Source organism: Lycium ferocissimum, chromosome 7 (genome assembly GCF_029784015.1).
Source record: "Lycium ferocissimum isolate CSIRO_LF1 chromosome 7, AGI_CSIRO_Lferr_CH_V1, whole genome shotgun sequence".
NCBI lineage: Eukaryota > Viridiplantae > Streptophyta > Magnoliopsida > Solanales > Solanaceae > Lycium > Lycium ferocissimum.
Window position 1 is genome coordinate 56,552,937 of NC_081348.1, and position 20,113 is coordinate 56,573,049.

A 20,113-nucleotide genomic window follows, 5' to 3' on the forward strand; every position below is an offset into this window, starting at 1 on the left:
GATATTGGGAGCCCTGAGCGGCTGTGATATGATAATACATGATATGATATGATACGATATGACATGATACGATATTCTACGAGATGACATGATATGATATGACATGGAAAAATATGGTACGAAATGTATACAAAGGCCCTGGATGGCTGAATATGTCGTATGACCATGTGTTTTGTAAGACATTGTTGATATTTCTTTGGGTACATATTTTGAATAGAAAGAATAGTAAGAAAGGTTCCGCCAAAATTGTTAATATATATAGTCGGATATGTCGAAAAGGGGGAAAGAAAATATCGTAAGTAGACAATAAATGAGATGCGCTGTTCGGAGGAGTTATGGATTTGGGTATGGCGTGAAAAAAATGATTATGGGAAAGACGGTTAGCGATCGAAAAATCGAGACGAATGACATTCGATGTTTAGTAGAAGTAAAGTCTCATTGGAGGAATTAGAGACGACCGACAATCGATTTTGCGAAAAATTATTATGTAGGGATGGTGAGTGGAGATCTAAGCGAGATAATACCCGAAACACTTATATGTAATGACGATGAAGGTATATTTGTTACTATTGGGAATGGAAGGTTAGGACGAAAGATGAATATTGTGGGATAAGAAGGGTAAAACAGTAAATATGGAAAAAAGGGATGTGCTATGAAAAGTCTCGAAATTTGTAGGACTTCAATTTGCTCCAGAATATGTAATAAAGGTCATGTGACGAAGCTGACACGATTACACTGGCATTAGAGCATCGTTTTTTATCCGAGTTCTAAGGTTAAGCGTGCTAGGACCAGAGCAATTCTAGGATGGGTGACCTCCTGGGAAGTAAACAAAAATTTTCACAAGTATAGGAATAAGGGACGAATGGAAAGAAAGTAAGTACGAAAAAGGGGATAACAATTGTAACGTTTGGAAAATTTTGAAGGAAAGAAAGAGACCTCTCGAAGTATAACTATATGAGGGACCCTCCCGAAGTATCATAACACCCTGAGGCGAGTTGAACATTCGAGGACGAATGTTCTAAAGGGGGGAGGATGTTATATCCGCATTTTCGGAGCACGAGCGTGATACGTGCTTCCTCAAAAGAAATTGAATTGACAATCATGTTGTTGCTACATAATTTAAACTCACGTTGATAGTGTTGTATCCCGTATTTTTGAGCGTCGACAACATTTCATTTATATTCAAATAAACTACATACGATCAAGCCAATACCAATGCTCACATATTCAATCACTAGTCCGCAACCATTCAAACAAGATTTAAGAACATTCCAAACAACATGCCATGGAACCCGAAACCACCAATTTCCATAGGGACCACAACAATACATTTCTTTTCTTCCAAGTTCATCAATGACACCAATAATCCACACATTTACAACATTATTTCCATAAATTCAAGAAACTATGTTAGAATCACTTTAGGTTCTAAATCAGCCCACAACCAATCACAACTCCAATTTGAGTCATCAAACCTTCATTTTCATCTCATATTCCATAACAACAACAACCAAAACACTAAGTAAAATTAATTCATTCCTTCTACACAAACAATCCATATCACGCCACACCCATCATACAACATTTCATGATTTTCATCCATTTTCATACATTATGACACGTCCAAAACATCCGTAAAATATGTAAAGGAGGATTGAATCTTACCTTTTCCTTTCAATTCTCCCACTCGGCTAGGATACTCCATAGCTAAAACGAATGGTTTCCTTGTTCCAACGACTACTCCACGTTGTAGAGGACCTTCCAATTAGTAGAGAAACAAGGAGAAAATAATTTTCTCTTTCAATTTCCATGGACCATGTTCGGCCATCCCATGGCCGAACTCCCTCTCTCTCTTTTCTTTCCTTTTCCTCTCAAGTTTCTAGAGTTTGCAACTTAATGAATATATCTTACTTGGTCATCATATATATATATATATTTTTATGGCACATGGCCGGTCATGCTCCCCTATTTTTTCCAATTTTCTCCAATTTTCTAGAATTCTCTTAAGTGGTCAAAGATGAATTCTAGTTTTGCATGGTCTTGAATTATATACATATATTTATACATGCCCCCCTACAAATATGAAATGAACACATGGTCCCCTCGATGGCATGAAATCATTGACTAGACATGTGTGGGTCCCACGGCCACATGGCTAGTCGTGGCTATTTTATGAAATAATTTGTTTCCACTCTTGGCCCTTAATTTTCCTTATTCCAATTTTGCCCTTAATACTCCATACCAATAAAAGGATGAATATGCAACTTATGCATTCTTAACAAAACCGAGAAAAAAAAATAACCTTGTCCCTAACTTTCCACGATTTACTCGGAATATCCCGACGTAAAAAATACGGGATATAACAAGTGGTGGCCTTCTGGTTGATTGACCCTCAGAATTTCTTGTAGGTGGTGCAACATTCATCATGATCTTTTCTTTAGGTGTTAGCCTATTCAAAAAGAACTTGCTTTGATACCAATTGTTATAGTTGCACGACCTAAGTGTTTATCTTTATCAATACCTTATTTTCGCCTAAGGATTGAACATGTTGGTTTGCACAATAATAATGAGCAGGAAAGTAAACGACACAATGGTTTTTACATGGGAACTATTCGGCTCACAAAAGCGAAGAAAACCGGGACTTGCAGCTCAGTAGGATTTTCCCCAAACTCCACTACAATGTTGAGCCTCTGCAAACTCAAGTTATAACCTTTGTAACCTAGGAACTACTCTAATTCCTATCTTCCTAATCAACCTCTAACTAGCAAGCAACCTTCAAGTTGACCTGCAACTTGAAGTTGAGTTTACAACGTTTTTGTACTAACTTGACTGCTTCTAATAAAGCGGATAAAGAATATAGCCCAACCTAATACAAGTTTTCTAGACTCAAGAACTACAAATATAAACTCTATTCTGCAGCTTCTTGAATCTTATTATCGTACTAAGGACGCACACCTGGATTGTTGAATGTTCTTGATATATCTTTTGATCGCTCAATATTATGAATTGTCTCTTTGTCGGTGCAAAAACATTCTTCATGGCAAGACTTGGATATTTATAAAATTGAGTGCACAGCAGGTTGGCAAACACCAAAACCCTCTTTGAGTAGGCCCATGAAATGTTACGATTTCTGTTGTATTTGGATTCTTGCCATGATGAGTATGCTTATTGTCCATGTAAAAGTCTTACTAATCCTACCAAATATGGCAGTAAAATCTGCATACTTTACCGCCAAGTCTTTACCATAAATTTGCAAATCCTAGTTGTTGTAGGACTTGCGCTGGAACATGTTCATGAGCCTGTTTCATCCACCTGGTTTATCTACCTCTGAATCTCATCACGTCTGCGATGGAACATGTTTATGAACCTATTTCATCATCCCGTTCTCGTACAATCCTGCAACTCTGTCTTGAGTCTCCTTTTGTGATGGATGATGGAACATGTTGACTGACATATTTCATCGATCACTGCTCTTCCCTATTTTTTTTTATTCCACTTTTTAGATGATTGATAATGTTCTTTTGGAATCAAGGAATATTAAAATAATTCCTTCCTCCTCATGTGTTGCTATGTGCCTGTGTTCTTCACTCAGACTTATTCCTTTCTTGAATAGATCATGCCTTCAACCCTTTATAAGCTCTGTGACTCTGATTATGTGTTTATTCTGTGTTGGAACATGTTTGCAGACATGGTTTATTTTCTTTGTCTGCAACTCTCTTTACTTTGAACATTATACTTTATCTGAGTAATCTTCACCTTTTCTGCTTCATGATCTCTTCTCATCCATTCATCAACTACACCTGATGAGTCTTTGTGATAGTGCATGCTTTTATGCTTGTTCTTTCTTCCCCTTGGCCCAGATTAGGATTAAGTCATCTTCATCTCATTGAACTGGTACTTTTCTTTTGATGAAATATGTAGTTAGACCGATTCCATTCACCCTGTGCTTTCATTATTGCACTTGTCTTGCCTTTGCACACATGTTTGTAATCTAGGTTCATGTGTATTCTCTTTCTAGTAGCTTCTTTGCATTGGAACATGTATCCACTTGTTCTATCCATCCTGCGTTGTATGCTCTTTCAGGCCTTTTATATTGCTTGGAACCTCTGCTTTATCTAAGCCACTTTTTCTAGCTTTGTTGACCTTGTCAATTATTACATGTATCTAGACCTGGTTTATTCACCACGTATGTTCACTCTGTTCACTTTTTCAATCATCAAAACTTCACACATAGCCATATGCCGACAACTTGGCACCCTCCAACTGGTCAAAATGATCATCAATCCTTGGGCGGGAATACTTATTATTTATCATCACCTCTTTCAGCTACCGATATAATCTACATACATTCTCAGCGAGCCATCTTAATTCCTCACGAACAACATTAGTGTACCCCACGGTGAAGTACTAGGCTTAATAAATCCCTTTTCGAGCAAATATCTCAACTGCTCCCTCAACTCCTTTTGCTTGGCAAGAGCTATTCTGTAAGGAGGGATCGATATGGGCTTTGTATTTGGGAGCACATCTATAGCAAAATCAATCTCCCTCTCTAGAGGAATACCAGGAAGCTCATCTAGGAACATATCTGGGAATTCATTAACCACTGGAACAGACTGAAGAGCCGGCGATTCTGCGTCTGTATCTCTAACTCAAACAGTATGATAGATACAAGCCTCTGTAATCGTCTTATTCGCCTTGAGATAGCAAATTAACCTACCTCTCAGCGTTCCTGCATTTCTCTCCATTCTTGGACTTGTTCTCTTGGAAAATGAAATCTGACAATCTTCGTCCTACAATTGACATTAGCATAGGAAGATGCAAACCAATGCCCATAATGATGTCAAAATTGACCATCTCTAATTCTATAAGGTCTGACAACCACAAACAACTACTGTGCAATCCTATAGACTCTTCTAGCATTAACTGACTAACCAACGGGTGTTGATACAGAAACGGGATCATTAATGACTCAGGTACTATCTTAGAACTTACTCGCAACGAATGGAGTAGCATACGACAAGGTGGATCCTGGATCTAACAATGCATAAACATTATATTAACAAACTATCAATGTACCCGTCACAACATATAGTGAGGACTCCAAATCCTGATGACCTACCAAGGTATAGATGCTCTTATGACCATCGCCTGAATTGGAAGCTCCGCCTCTACCTCGACCTGTACCAGCCGATGATTGTGACCTGTGCCTTGAAGGATGCACTGACAAGGATGACCCTTCTACAGAACCAGTAGGCTGTGCCATGCCACCTTGCCCTCTCTGTGGACAATCTCTCATTATATGGTGGGCGACCATACAAATAACAAGCATACGAACCATACTGGTACAGCCCATAATGTCCCATACTGAAATTATGACAATGCGGTGCCAGGGACCTCATACATCACTAACCTCTCGCTGCTAGAACCCTATTGCTCGACAAACATTTTGTGTCTAGTCCTCATGGAATATAACAATCAAATCTAAAGACTTAGGACTAAAGTAGTGGTTGCCTAGGTGACCTACTCTGTATCGTGGCTTTGAAACCACTCCGAGAATCTCCCTGCTAGCCAACGGACCTCAGTCTCTATCCTCTCAGTAACCCGCTGCTAGCATCTATAATCCTCTAAATTCTGGGCGAAGGCCTGCTATAAGCTGGTGAATCTTGGCCGGCATCTAGTCAACTAGATATGGAGCATTGATGTGACCACTTGGCACGCCTCGTTTCAAGACTTACATCCAAGGTAAAGATATGAAACTTCAAGCTCTACAAGCGGCATTGATGATAAGGATGGTGTTGAAGGCCTTTGGAGGGCCATATAATCCCCACAACGAGGCCTATGGTGTGTGGGAGGTGGATTGGGCGAGGCTTGAAGATAAGGCTAATAAAGAGAGGCGGAGACACTCAAAGTGGCTAGAAGCGCAAAAAGGACAGAAATGCAAAAGTGGCCAAACATGCAAAGAAGGGACATACATGCAAATGGTTGCAATTGCAAGCTTTGAGGATGGGATGATGGCTATTTGTGCAAGGAAGAGACATTTCGGATTCCAAAACATCTGACTAGCGAAACAAGACCACTTGCCTCATTCATGGCATTTTGATAGCTTAGTCTTCTTTTTAGTCTAGGAGTATAAATACTAGACTTAGCCATTTCTTCACTTAGATTTTGATGATGAATATTTTGAGAGATGCTCATATTTTTAGTGATAGATTTTTAGGTAGATTCTAGGGCTATTTTAGTCAATATGATGGTGGAATCCATTGTTGGTTAGTGAACCTCTTATGTCCATTGATATTCATGAAGAGATTGCCATTTATGGATTTAAATTGATTCTCTTGCCTTGAGTGTCAAATAGTACTGGTTCTTTTAGGATCGAATTCAATTGGAAGGGTCTAAGTTTAATATACTTCGATTTGTCCATAAATTCGCCCTAATTGGGTCTTACTTTTATCCTCTATTCATCATCCCCTTTTCTTTGTATCTTTAAATTTCGTGCTTTTGATTGAATTGGTTCTTCCCCAATTCGATTCGTATCATTTGGTATCATAGCATAGACTAAGAGATTGTTCCTACAATTTCTAATCCTAGGCTCAAAATTCGAAAATCCCAAAAAAATTTGAAAACAAAAAAAATTCAATTTTTTTATGGGTTTATTTTGTTGTTGTTGAGGTTGGATTTGAGCTTATTGAGGTGAAAACTAGCTAGATACAAAGTTTGAAGCTATTTGGTTGAAGTTTACGTCAATCACCATTGTTGACCTTGAAGAACTAAAAAGTGGGTTTGGTGATTGAGTTGAAATTGAAGCTAATTAGTTAGTGGGATTTGTTCTTCAAATCAAAGGGAGCTTAGATCTGAAATTTCAGACAAAAACGAGTTGATTTGGGGTACTGATATGACACTACTAGGCACACTTCACTTGAAGGCTCACATTGAAGACCAAGGCATGGGACTCCAATCCATTCAAGCTAGGAGGATGACAAAAGGAGCATTGGAGACCCATGGAGAGGCATACAAGCCCCATAAGAAGGCCTATGAACTATGGAAAGTAGCTTGGAGAGGAATGATTGAAGAAGCTACAAGAAAGAGAGCCAACACTCAAAGTGGTTAGAGTCGCAAAGGGACAGAAATGCAAATGTGGCTAGACGTGCAAAAGAAGTGTCATAGATCCAAATGGTCACAATTGCAAGCTTGAGGATTGGATGATGGCTCTATGTGCAAGAGGAGCCTTTTCAGATTTCAAACCAGCATCCGACTAGCCAAACAAGGCTCTTGCCTCATTAATGGCATTCTTGTAATAACTAGCCTAGCTCTTAAGTCTCTTAGTATAAATATTAGACTTAGGTTATTTTCATCTTTAGACTTGGTAGATTGATGAAACTCTTATGAGAGATTGTTTAGTGATAGTTTTAGTTTAATATGGTTTGTTTGGTTGCATAAATCTTAGTGTGATTCTTAGTTGTAACGTGAATTGTTTATTTTCCATCGAATTTAGTGTTGCTCATTTGTCGATTCATTTAAGTAGTTTGTTGATTTGAATTATTTAGGTTCTAGGGTTTGATAATCCGAATGGAAGGGTTAGGGTTTAATATACCCTTTCTTGTCCATAGATTTCTTGCTCTTGGGTCAAGTATCTATCCATCTACCCTCTCCGATTTCTATTTCTTCATCCACCTTTTATTTCAATTTGTTCTTTCATTTTCTAGAGTTTCCTAGGTAGAATCGTATCATTTGGTATCAAGAGCTAGTTTAGAGGAGTGTTCTTACATTCTTCAATCCTTGGTTCAAAGAAAATTAAATATATATATATATATATATATATATATATATATATATATATATATATATATATATATATAGAAAATCCCAAAAAAAAATCCATATTCTAAAACCCCAAAAATTTTGTTCTTGTTTCTCAAATTTGAAGTTAGATTTGAGTTTGTTGTGGTGGAAAACATCTAGAAACGAAATTTGAAGTCATTTGGGTAAGGATTGAAGTTTCCACCATTGAAGGTTCATCAAAGCTTGAAGGACTCAAAGTGGGTCTTGTTGATTTGGATTGAAATTGACTTCAATAGGTATTGGGCTTTGTTATCCTATCAAAGAGGAACCTATACCCGAAAGTTGGAGGAAAAATGAGTTGGAATTAAGGGACTTGGAATTTTGAATGTTCTTCATGTTCTTGAGCACATTCATAAATTCATCTTGAGGAAGAAGACCAAAAGGAAAGGTTTGATCTAAAATTTTCCAAGTCCAAGTGAAAAAGGTGTTAAAACAACCAAGAAGGGTAATTACTAGGTTTTGTGGGCCTAAGGAAGTCAATAAGGTCAGGAATCTGACCCAAGATCCAAGAAATTCGAATATGAGACATCATCAAAGGAACTGGTATACAATCCATTGTACGGACCGTATAAATTTCCACGGACCATCAAATCTCGATCAAAATCGGGCCGAAAAATTGCTTACTGTGATGCGTTGGCGGTATAATTATACGAAGCGTATAAAATTCTATGGGGTTTCAAATTGTAACATCAAAATCAAGCCAAGAAAATTGCTTACTGTGACGCATTGACGGTACAATTGTACGACTGTATAATTTCCTACGGAGCGTCAAATTTCCACCGCAGAAAGTACTAAAATTTTTAGAGTTTGACGACGCACTTCTACTGTCCGTCAAAATATATACGGACCGCATAAAACCTGATTTCAAACCGTATGTCATGACCCGACTAGGGCCATGACGGGTACCTGGAGCTAACTACCGAGCACCACTCATTAAACTAATCATCATACTCAACCTGAACATATATAATCTCCAAGGCAACATAAGTCTATATACATAAGCCCTCACGGCTACGAAATGACATACAAGAGTACAACGTGATGATCAACTACCCACACATACGTATCTACGAGCCTTTACTAGAGTACTAGACATAAGGACGGGACAGGACCCCGTCGTGCCCGAATATATACACAAAAGAATATGATCATAAGTAGCACCTCCGGAATAGTAGAGTGCTCCTGAGAATTCGCTGATAAGCTCCTACAGATCTACACCGTCTCCCTGTCTACCTGTGGGCATGAACACAGCGTCCAAAAAGAAAGGACGTCAGTACGGACATTGTACTGAGTATGTAAGGCATGAATAATACTAACATAATAGAGAAATAATGGAGCATGGGGTGAAGATGCAACCTGCTTAGCCTTTAAAAGAAAATGCATGTTGTACATATCACATATACCATGATTGTTAACCGGCGTCTGGGTAACCATGGCACGCCGCCCACTAGTGGTGTCATGTCCGGCCTTCTAGGCACGGTTTAATCATAAGTAGCCCGCATTAGCGGTGACATGTCCGGCCATCTTGGCACGGTGGAATCGTATGCAGCCCGCCTTCGAGGTGACATGTCCGGCCCTCTAGGCACGGTGTAAACGTATGCAGCCCGCCTTCGCGGTGACATGTCCGGCCATCTAGGCACGGTGTAATCTCATCCTCATATACTTAACAGGAAGCATGCTGTCACGACCCCACCGGAGGGCCATGACGGGTACCCGGTGCTAACCTACCCGGGCACCTCTTATCATACATTCACATTTACATCTAGGTGAGCCACATAGCTAAATCATACTTTCTATCCATTATTCATACTATTTCCATTGGGCAACAATACATTTATATCACCATCAAAAACTATGGCCACAATAATGTACATAAGCGACGAGGCTAACAAAATGATATCCAAAATATAAGTGACAAGGCCAAATACATCTAACCATATACACATGTCTACGAGCCTCTAAGAGAGTACGTCATATCATATAGGCGGGACGGGACCCCCGCCATGCCCGCATAAGTATGTACACGAAAAGAATAGATACCAAAAATCGTAGCTCCGAATGAAATGGAGCTCCGCTACGTAGTCCCGAGTAATAAAGCTATAGATCAAGCTTGTCTCCCTGTCCACCTGCGGGCATGACGCAGCGTCTACAAACAAAAGGACGTCAGTACAAAAAATGTACTGAGTATGTAAAGCATGATCAACATCATTATAGGAGCATAATAAACAACATAAGAAAAGCATAAGATGGGAGGTAGTAGAACCATCGTCATAAACACTTACTTGCTTTTATAGGGACCTTCCATTTCTAACGTGTGATTGTGTACATACATCCATATCCGTATCCGTATTCATATCCGTACTCATTTACATTTCATATCCGTATTCATATTCATGTTCATATTCATAGCGTACCTGTCCATGAAGGATTGGTGTTTCACATACCTGGCCATGGCAAGGCTCGGTGATTATACATACATGGCCCTACCAAGGCTCTGGGTTATCCGTACCCAACTGCAGTGGTGCACGCGCAATACATATGATACCCGGCCATATAAGCTCAGGGTTACATAATAGTCATACATAACACATATACATAAGAGGTCATAAGCATCTTTGACATCATTACTATCATTGTTTTATTACATCTATTCGTAGAGGATCAATCATCATATAAGGAATTTCGTAGGATCGTAACACAACGAGAATCGGGAGCTTTAGTAGATTTAGAGATAGAATTATTTGGAGGACATCATGGGCTTATGAAAGAATAGATATATGGCCAAAGAACCATGCCTTATTGAAAGAAGGGTTAGCCTTACATACCTTTTCGTTCAAATTTTCTATCGCTTGAACGTTCTCCTTCAATGCTCCCGTTTCTACCTTCATTAGAGTTATACTAACATTAGAAAATCAATAGCTTAGCATACTTGACTAAGGCTAGAGAAAATTGGGCAGCATCTCCTTTATTTATACAGCTTCCTCCATATCATATATCAACTCCCAAACATCTATAATAATATTCACAACCTCATAAGCAATAGTCTTTATGCACCTACATTATCCATATTTCCCGATTCACTTCAAATCATCCATATCCATGGTCATAGCACACTATTATGTTCACTCATATACAATGTCTATCCCATGTTCTTAATTTCATTTATAACATAATCATAATCACAACATATCAAGAATCATGACTCAATCCAAGCTACTACTAAAAAATATCACTATTCTCACATTCATGACCCATTTTTTATCTCCTTCTACAATCCAAGTCTTTCAACCTCTCGATACCTCAAACAACATGGAAACACCATAAAACTTACCTTAGATGGTGTAGGAATGAACCTTGGGTGGAAACACTTCACTTGAGCAAAACCCTAGTTCCACCTCTACTTGGATTTCTTGTCTTGGATGAGCTTTAATGAGTTTCTTACACTTGATTCTCCTGGTTTGAAGAAGTTGATCATTAATATCTCTTGAATTCTTGTAGGAGAGGTGTGGAGAAATGTTCTAGAGAGTTCTAGAGAGAAGGGGAGTGAAGAGGAAATGAAATGAAATGAACTTGGTCCCCTTATTAATAATACACAATGCTGCCCGAATAAATTCTACGGACCAACATACGGTCCGTATAATTTATACCGACCGTATGTCCGGTAGATTTGGTCCGTGAGGCTAACAATCTGGGCTGAATATACGGCCTAACATACGGCCAGTATATTTTATACGGCTAGTATGTTGGGCTGTATAATGCCCAGTTTCTTCGATCTCGTCGACTCGTTTGATCCCCAATCCTTATGGAACCTTCTTAACACTAGTTTAGCACCTCATTAACAATCTAGGGGATGCTATAACTCTTCTCCAAAATATCATTAAGTCATCATTAACTTGTTACTCACAAATCTCTCCCAATACATAACGCATACCTTACCTTCCATGGTAAACTTTCTTTTCTTACCTCGAATGTCTTTGAAATCCCAATTAGGGTCATTAAATGCTATTTCTTACTTATTAACACATCGCATACTTTGTGCCCTCCATTAGTCTATTCACTGTGCATTAACGAAAAAATTTCCCGAGGTGTAACACATGCATAAGAAATCATTAAATACTACAACTCTATCGGGGTGACGTAAGGTTGAGAGCTCCCGATTCTATTATGGAGTAATCATAATCATCATACCACGACTTGAAGGGACTAGCATCATAAGGTGGGTCTAGAAATAATGAATAACATCAAAAGATCGTAGATCATTAGCTTCGTAAAAAAATATCATATCATGAGCTTTACAATCTCTAGACTTAGACTCGTCTTCATCATTATCATATTCGTAACATCTCTCTTAGCTTTATCTCATAAAAAGCTTTTTATAACATAGACTCATAGTTTCCGGAATGTAAGAAGGTCATGGAAGAATAAAGAGGTCGTGTCATAGGAATCATGCCTTAGAAGAAGAAGGGACTAGCCTTACATACCTTGATGTCGCCCTAACCTTATCAATTTAAGCACTTTCCTCCGATGTTCACGATTATACATTCAAGAGAATTCGTACTAGAATTAGATAATCGGAAGTATACTTAAGATTAAGTTAAAGCTAACAAAATTGAGAAGCATTTCCTTTGTTTCTACAACATTCTCCATAAAATATAACAACTCCCAACATCAATAACAACATTCATAACATCATAATCAATAACTTTGTCAAGTTCGACATTATCCAATTCTCACAATTTCTCTCAAGGTCATCCATAACCATGGCCATAATACAACACCACATTCATCCTCATATAATGCTTCTCCAATATTCTTAATACCATTTATAACAAGATTATACTCATAATATTTCAAGAGTCATGATTCATGCCAAACTATTATTCAAGAACACCATTTTTCATAATTGAGCTTCATATTCTATCTCCTTCCATAATCTAAGTCTTTCAACCATTCAATATTCTAAATAACATGGAATGATCATAAAACTCAACTTTGATTGTGTAGGGATGGGCTTTTGATGAAGATACTTCACTTGGAGAAAACCCTAGCTCCACTTCTAAAGAATTTCTTGACTTCGAACAACCCTAGAGAACTCCCTTGCACTTGATTTCCATGAATTGATGATATTGATCTTTGATTTCTCTTGAGTTCTTGTAAATGAAGTGTGTGGAATGTTCTAGAGACTTGGAGAGAAGGGGAAAAGTGAGAAGAATGAAAAATTAGAAGTGAAAACATGTATTTATACTTGGAAATTATTCAGCCCGTCGGGACTTATACGGACCCTTATACGGTCCGTACAACATTATACGGTCCGTATAAGTGATCGTATTTCACCATCAGAGATTTTTCTTTCCTGTTGAGGGTTATACGGACACTTATACAGACCGTATAAAGTTATACGGACCGTATAAGTGGTCGTATAACTCAAATTTTCCGAAGTTCATCTTGTCGTTTCGTTTGATCTCCTATCCTTATGGAACTTTCTTAGGACTTGTTTAACACTTCATTCGCAATCTAAGGAGCGTTATAACTCTTCTTCAAGACATCATTGAGTCAACCTTAGTTCTGTACTTTACAAAACACAACTTATACTTAACATTCTTCGACGGACTCTCTTCTCTTGCTTCACACGCCTTTGGAATCTTAATTCAAACCATTAAGTACTACTTCTTACTTGTAGAAACATCATATACTTCTCACCCTGCGTTAGTCTATCTACCATACAACGACATGAAATTTTCTGAGGTGTAACACCGTATAATTTCCTGTGTACGAGGTAAGCTTTCATCTCATTTCTTTGATTTCCCAAGCCTGAAATCTTGTTCTTAAATCAATTCATTTCTCAAAAATTTATTGAGCCTTGATTGTAAGTGATTGTGTCCCTATTCCTTAGGTAGAAATTTCAAAAATTTAGTTATTTCAAATTGATACATTGGATCAATTGAGGCTTCAAGACCCCGTTTTCAAGTTATCACATACCCAGGCTCAAAATTTTATTTATTTTCTGATTTTAGCATTCCAATTTCTTGTGTCTCTCAACTAGTATCCATTTAGTAGTTGTTCCTACTTGTGTTTACTAGTTCTTGTGTCTGCATTTCTTTCGTGCTAATTTCTTTCAACCTTTTCTTCGTTTTTTTTCGTTGAAACTTTATTGGCTGTTGTCCATTTACTTTTGAGTCATCCTTCTTTCATCTTAACAAGAATCCATTCTACCACAAAGTATAAGCAACCGTGTGAATTCGATTGGTTAAGCAGTTCATCAACAACTTCAAAGGCGCACGGGGGTGTGGTAAGGTTTGAGAGTTGAATACGAGTGAAGTGAGGCTTTTATTACTAATATTATTTTCTAGTTTTGCAGGTCATCATGTCTAACCAAGGCGATGGAAGCAAGGGGTAGGAGATATTCCATCCATAGCAAGTTCATTGGCTACGATCATGAGTCAACTATCAGGCGTAACATCGAGATTGGATGGCATGGAAGGAGAAATACGTGGCGTGGTTGGGACATTGAGTGGTATGGATGTGCGGATAATGGGAATTGAGAAGACTCGAGCGGATGGTTCGAGTAGAATGGGCATTCCTCGTTCTCAGAATGAAGGTGATGGGGATAGAACATAAGATACGACATCAACCATTACCCGGGACTAGCACATACATTGTGCAATCCCCAACCGCACAACCACTACTGCCCAAAGAGTTCCCCCCACCCCAAACAATCAACCTTCCACTCCAAAACTCCACATTTCAAAGCCCCGATCGACAAAACTATCCCCAAGTTTACCAAAACAACCCGAATGAGGCAATCCCTCAAGTGATTTTACAACAAGCACCCCAAGCTCCACCCCAAGCCCAAATACAAGATCCCTTTCTTAACCAAAACCAATACCGACGCCCATACCTATACCTCATAAATGAAAAAGGAGTATGGTCAATTTAACTGTTCTGGATGATGTAATGTTGGATCAGTGATTCATAGAATTAGGACCATTTATCCAGTGTTATGAACAAATTCATCAGTGTTAAGGAGTTCTTATCTACTCTCTTAAAAGTTTATAACGTCTATATGTGATTATATGGGACATGCTTCAATTTGTAATGCCTTTAAATGATCCACTTAATTTTTAAAAAGTCCCAATGTTACCGATAGCCAATTTTCAACAACTAATTTCAACCTTTGTTTTATTGTTTCCCAAATCTAGCAATAATTCTATAGTTTTGCACAATTTAATTTACGACCCATTTTTTTGTGTGTAATCATTGGTTTTAACCTGATGAAAGTGTTTCTGCTGAAGAAATGTTGTTTGTTTACCTACAAATTGTAAAATCTGACAGGAAAGTATATTCGGAAGTCATTTTTCGTAACAGATATCTCAATTTTTACTGCATTATCGTAACAAATATCTCAATTTTTACTGCAATATGATTACTCTCATGTTGATTATCTAAAAGATGATTACGTCTATTTTTTTCTTGTAGATATGACTCGAGGCAGAGGTCGAGGTAGCATGGGCCGTGTAAGCAAAACCTCAACTAGAGGCCGAGGTAGCGCTGGTCGAGGTAAGATGCCTACTATTCCTGTTCCGACAATTAGTTCTCAGCAAGGTGGTACCAGTTCTTCAGGTGGGCAAGACTAAGTTCAAACATGTCCTACTACTACGCCACCCATTCAAACATCGGGTCATGGTCGCATCCCATCAATTTCTGAACCATCTCCTATAATACCTAATGAGAGCAACGTAATAGGCGAGGGCGCATCTACTCAGAGAAACGTAATAGGTGAATGTACATCTGCTCAGAGTGATGCAATAGGTGAAGGCGAGAGCAACAGTAAAGCGAAGCGGACACTTATTTTTCTTTCTCCTTTAGGGTTAGTTTCTACTTGCACCATTATTATTTATATACTGTAATTGCTTTATGATAGACTTCATACAATGTCTTCAAATTTGTCCAGGTTGGAACCATCGAGATTATGCTCTGAGACGATAACTGAATCTTTCAAGAATGAACTTGAGCTTAAGGGAGTTAATTGGAAAAGTGTCTCTCAGCGACAAAGATTTTTTTATCTCGGAGAATTTGAGGAATAATAACTGAAACATTTGTCACTAATTACCCTTAGTGTTCGAATGAAAAATAGATTTTTTCATTTAACTTTAACTTTGACCATAATTTGCATAGCCTGGCGTTGCTCGTAGAAATTAGTTGGACAACTGTATACACGAGGGTACGCTAGTATTCTGGGAATTAACAGACGTTGCTAAACCTTACAATAGTGACCTCTTGGAGTGCATTTAAAACTAGCGGGTAGAGGCATGTATTATTATTGATATTGCTTGAAGTGCATTAACCACATTTTACTAGTAAATGAGAACTGTCATATACTTTGGGAAAAGATAGGAAGGTTTGACTTACTTTAATGAGTGATGCAACCAGCTCTTTATAATTTACTTTCTATACATAGATATTTCCATTTCCATGTTCATATTGTAGCAGCAACATCCATCCCAACAGCTTTCACCTTTGATGTGCAACTCTTTTCTTTGTAATATTTGGTATTTTATATACTCCTATATTTTGATAAGATCTGATGTTTAGCATGGACCGTAATTACATATATGATTAGATTTGAGCCTACATGTATGTATCTGATGCTTTGGGCCCGTGCTTAATTTTATTTTTACAATCAGCATATGAAACTTTGCACTTAACTTTGTATGCTGTTGCTCAGTGATTGGAATCTCATGATAGAAATAAGTGCTAAGCATACATGTAAAAAGTTGCTCTTCTAAGCATCTGCAGATACCATCTAGCCCGTTTATTTTCCCACTCCTCGATATTATTACCTAGGTAATCCTTAAAGTAAGTCCTATGTTTAGTTTGATTTGTGCCTAAAGTTTGATTGGCTATATGCTGTTGTAGGTCCTCTTTAAAGTTACGGAGAACAGATAAACACAACACACAAACATAAATTCTTAATAGAGCTACTGTTTTAGAAATGGTTCTTGTGGCTGCAAGGACTCAAATTTTATTAAGTATTAAACTACTCTAAAACACTAATGAGAGTTTTGTATCAAACATGGCCATGTAGGCTACTGTAAAGTAACTGCAATATACTTTTGAAGGGACAATGCCACCAGTTTTTAAAAAAATATTGGTGAAGGGATAGAATTCAAATAAATCAGTTTACTCTTAATTAACGATTTAAGCTCAATATAGCATTAGACATGAAATCAAATTAAAAGTAGGACATCTACAACCTCTGCTTGTTTATCTTTGTTCTTGTCTTGTTGATAAGCCTCGTATTACTGCGGCAGTTCTTTTACTTTCCCATTTATTGGGTGACCGATGGTGCTTGTCTTATAATTCATGTCTTATAATTTTTGTCTACTGAAATGACGAGTTATTGTTATGCTCTACTTTATAAAATTATTTCAGAAAGCATTCTATTGGGATTCTTCAATTGATAGTGAAGTGAGGAGGCAATGGCGTAGAAAGGCAGCGAGAAGGTACTGTGATTTCATTAGCACAATAAAAGGTGACGGGTTTCGACCAGATTATGTTCTAAAAGAAACATAGGAAAGTTGGATGAAATATTGGCAAGATCCCAAGGTGGTTGAAAAATTGAAAATAGCTTCAAAGAATCGTCGTGGTGGTGAGAATGTAGTTGCCAGTGGGACTCACATGGGCGACTCTATTTCCATTGGAGAGTATCACGAGAGACTTGTAAGTTAATTATGTGGCTTTGGCCTTTGCCTAACTAAATTGCGATCACGAAGATGAATGCCTCATCAGTTGTAGTCTGTTTATGTTGGCAAGTTCTTTTGGGAATTTCTCACGCTTGTCACAGTGAATAAGAAATAGTTTCTCTAGTCTCCGGAAACTAGCCTCAATGTTTGATATATGTTGCCTATTGTTCACATTTTTATTGTTTTGTATCTTTAATCTGTACCAGCAAATAAATCATAATCTGAGTTGCTACTTATTAGCACTTTCTACTGTGTGAGCTTCAGTTTTCTCTTGAGCTCCAACACACTCAAAAGTAAACTGCCTACAGCTATGTTAGCTGCAAAATCTTTGCTGTGTCATTGGTTGTTGATTTTGTTGGTTTAGGAAGTTACTAAACTATGTGGATTTTTTTCTTGTACATGCTATTAAAAAGGGTCGAGATCCAACACCAAGTGAGGTACATTTGCATGTCCATCCATACACACGGTCATGATGGAAAATATTTTGTTGGTGAGCGAGCCGGAATCGTGCATGTAAGCCCAACATTCATAATCTTCTACAGGAAGTTTCTTTCAATAGTATATTATGCTTATATTGTCTTATTTCACTTCAGTTTTTGTTTGTTAACAAATATGTTTTCTGTAAACTTATATTCCTTTAGCAGAGTAAATCAATAATTCTATTGTTGTCTTCTCAAAATAGGCAGCATTATAGCTAATTCTAGCTATATCATTATTTAGAAAGGGATTTTCTTTTCACTAGACTGCGAGCTTGCTTTGCAATTTAGTTAGACAGTGTTAAGTGAACCAGAAAAAAGTGAGCGAGGTGGAGGGAAAGGAGTCCTAGATTAAGCGAGAGTGTTGGTTGAAAGTGAAGCTCAATGAAACAAGCACAGAACATTGTAGTGTTTAATGATTCCTCATAATTTCAGAAACTGCTTTATATAATTATATAGATCGCAGAATGAAATAGTTGATGGTAGAATCTCAAGGTTAATCAACAGCCTAGACATCCCTCTGCGGATGCAAGAAAGTAAAGACAAGATAGAAAGAAGACACAATTGATAAACAATTGGACAATAACTAGAAGAACTAGTCCTAGTTACCTTCCAACAGATCAAAGGCACCTATCTTATGCAACAATCCTCAAAAGAATAACAATCTCTTGCAAATTGAATGATCAAAAGAAGATTGTACAATTTGGAGTCCACCAAATCACAACAAGTCTCAACTAGAGAGAAAAGTTCAATATTCATATATTTCAAGAGAGGTTCCAAATGAGAAATAGTTCTAAGTGTAGCTTATATAGGTAAAGTCTACACCTGGACTTTAAAATAATAGCCACAAGTTGGCTTTGAAAATATGGCCTCACAAGGCTCCAAATCATTAGCCACACGCATAGGACTCCAAAATGGGTCCATGGCTATCATAAACTGATCGTGGGCTCCTCTCCTGGGCTCGAAAGTTGCCACGGCTCCTGAAATGAAGACTCCATCTCCAAAGCATAGATGGATGTTATGTAAAATCCTGGCCGGACGACTGGAATGCATGATGGCCAGTTTGGCTTGCATCATCCTCCCTTTCTTAGAAGCATTTCGTCCTCGAAATCAATGCATCATCATCCTCGACCGCATCATCATGGCACACACGGATCATCATCAACATGGTTCGATGGAACATCATTATCACAGCTATGTGGACTACATCATCCTCCCTCTCTTGGAAAGAATTCATCCCCGAATTCGATTCCTGCAACACATGGACGAGAATGAGTATATATAACTTCCAAATCTCATCGAGGCAATAGCTAAGTAGCCTCACAAGAACATAACCATTATATAGTGCCAGAGTGCTACGAAACTGCCCAAAGGTGGTAGAGATTACCGTCATGGCTTTAGACAGTCCAAGAAGAAGCATAAGCCAAGAAAACATACCGTCCCTCGTGGTTTGCATGTCGTCGTCTCATACCACAATAATGTCCAAGGAGGATCTGTCCAATGGCTCTCCATCTGCTTCACTTTACAACACACTAAATTCTTTTGAAGGCTAAGTACAAAACAAATAGAATAGCTCAAGCCCCCATACCAAAGTAATGTACCAGCCCACTCCAAAGTCATTAATTCAAACAAGTTACCCACTTGATCAATTTCGGGATCAAAAACAAGAATGGTCAACACATCAATCTTAACACACATATCAAGCATATAATCAAGTAACTCAAATAGCAACACCAAAATAGAGTGAAGACGATGTAACCAATTACTAAAAGAGCACTCTAAAGAAGCATGAATCATGAGATACGCGTACGTACCATCCTTGATCCTAGGAAGAGAAAAAGGATCAAACTATGTACCACAACCAGATTTTTTTTCTATTCCCTCACATCCTTTCCCTTGACAAGAACGCATATCATAGTCAAATATGCAATCAAACTCATCAAAAGGAAGGAATTTACCTCTAAGCCACTACTACCCCAAAGTTCAAATGCATCTTTTCCACCTTTCAAGCTACAGAATTGGGTATTATAGCCTAACTCAAATGTATAATCTATC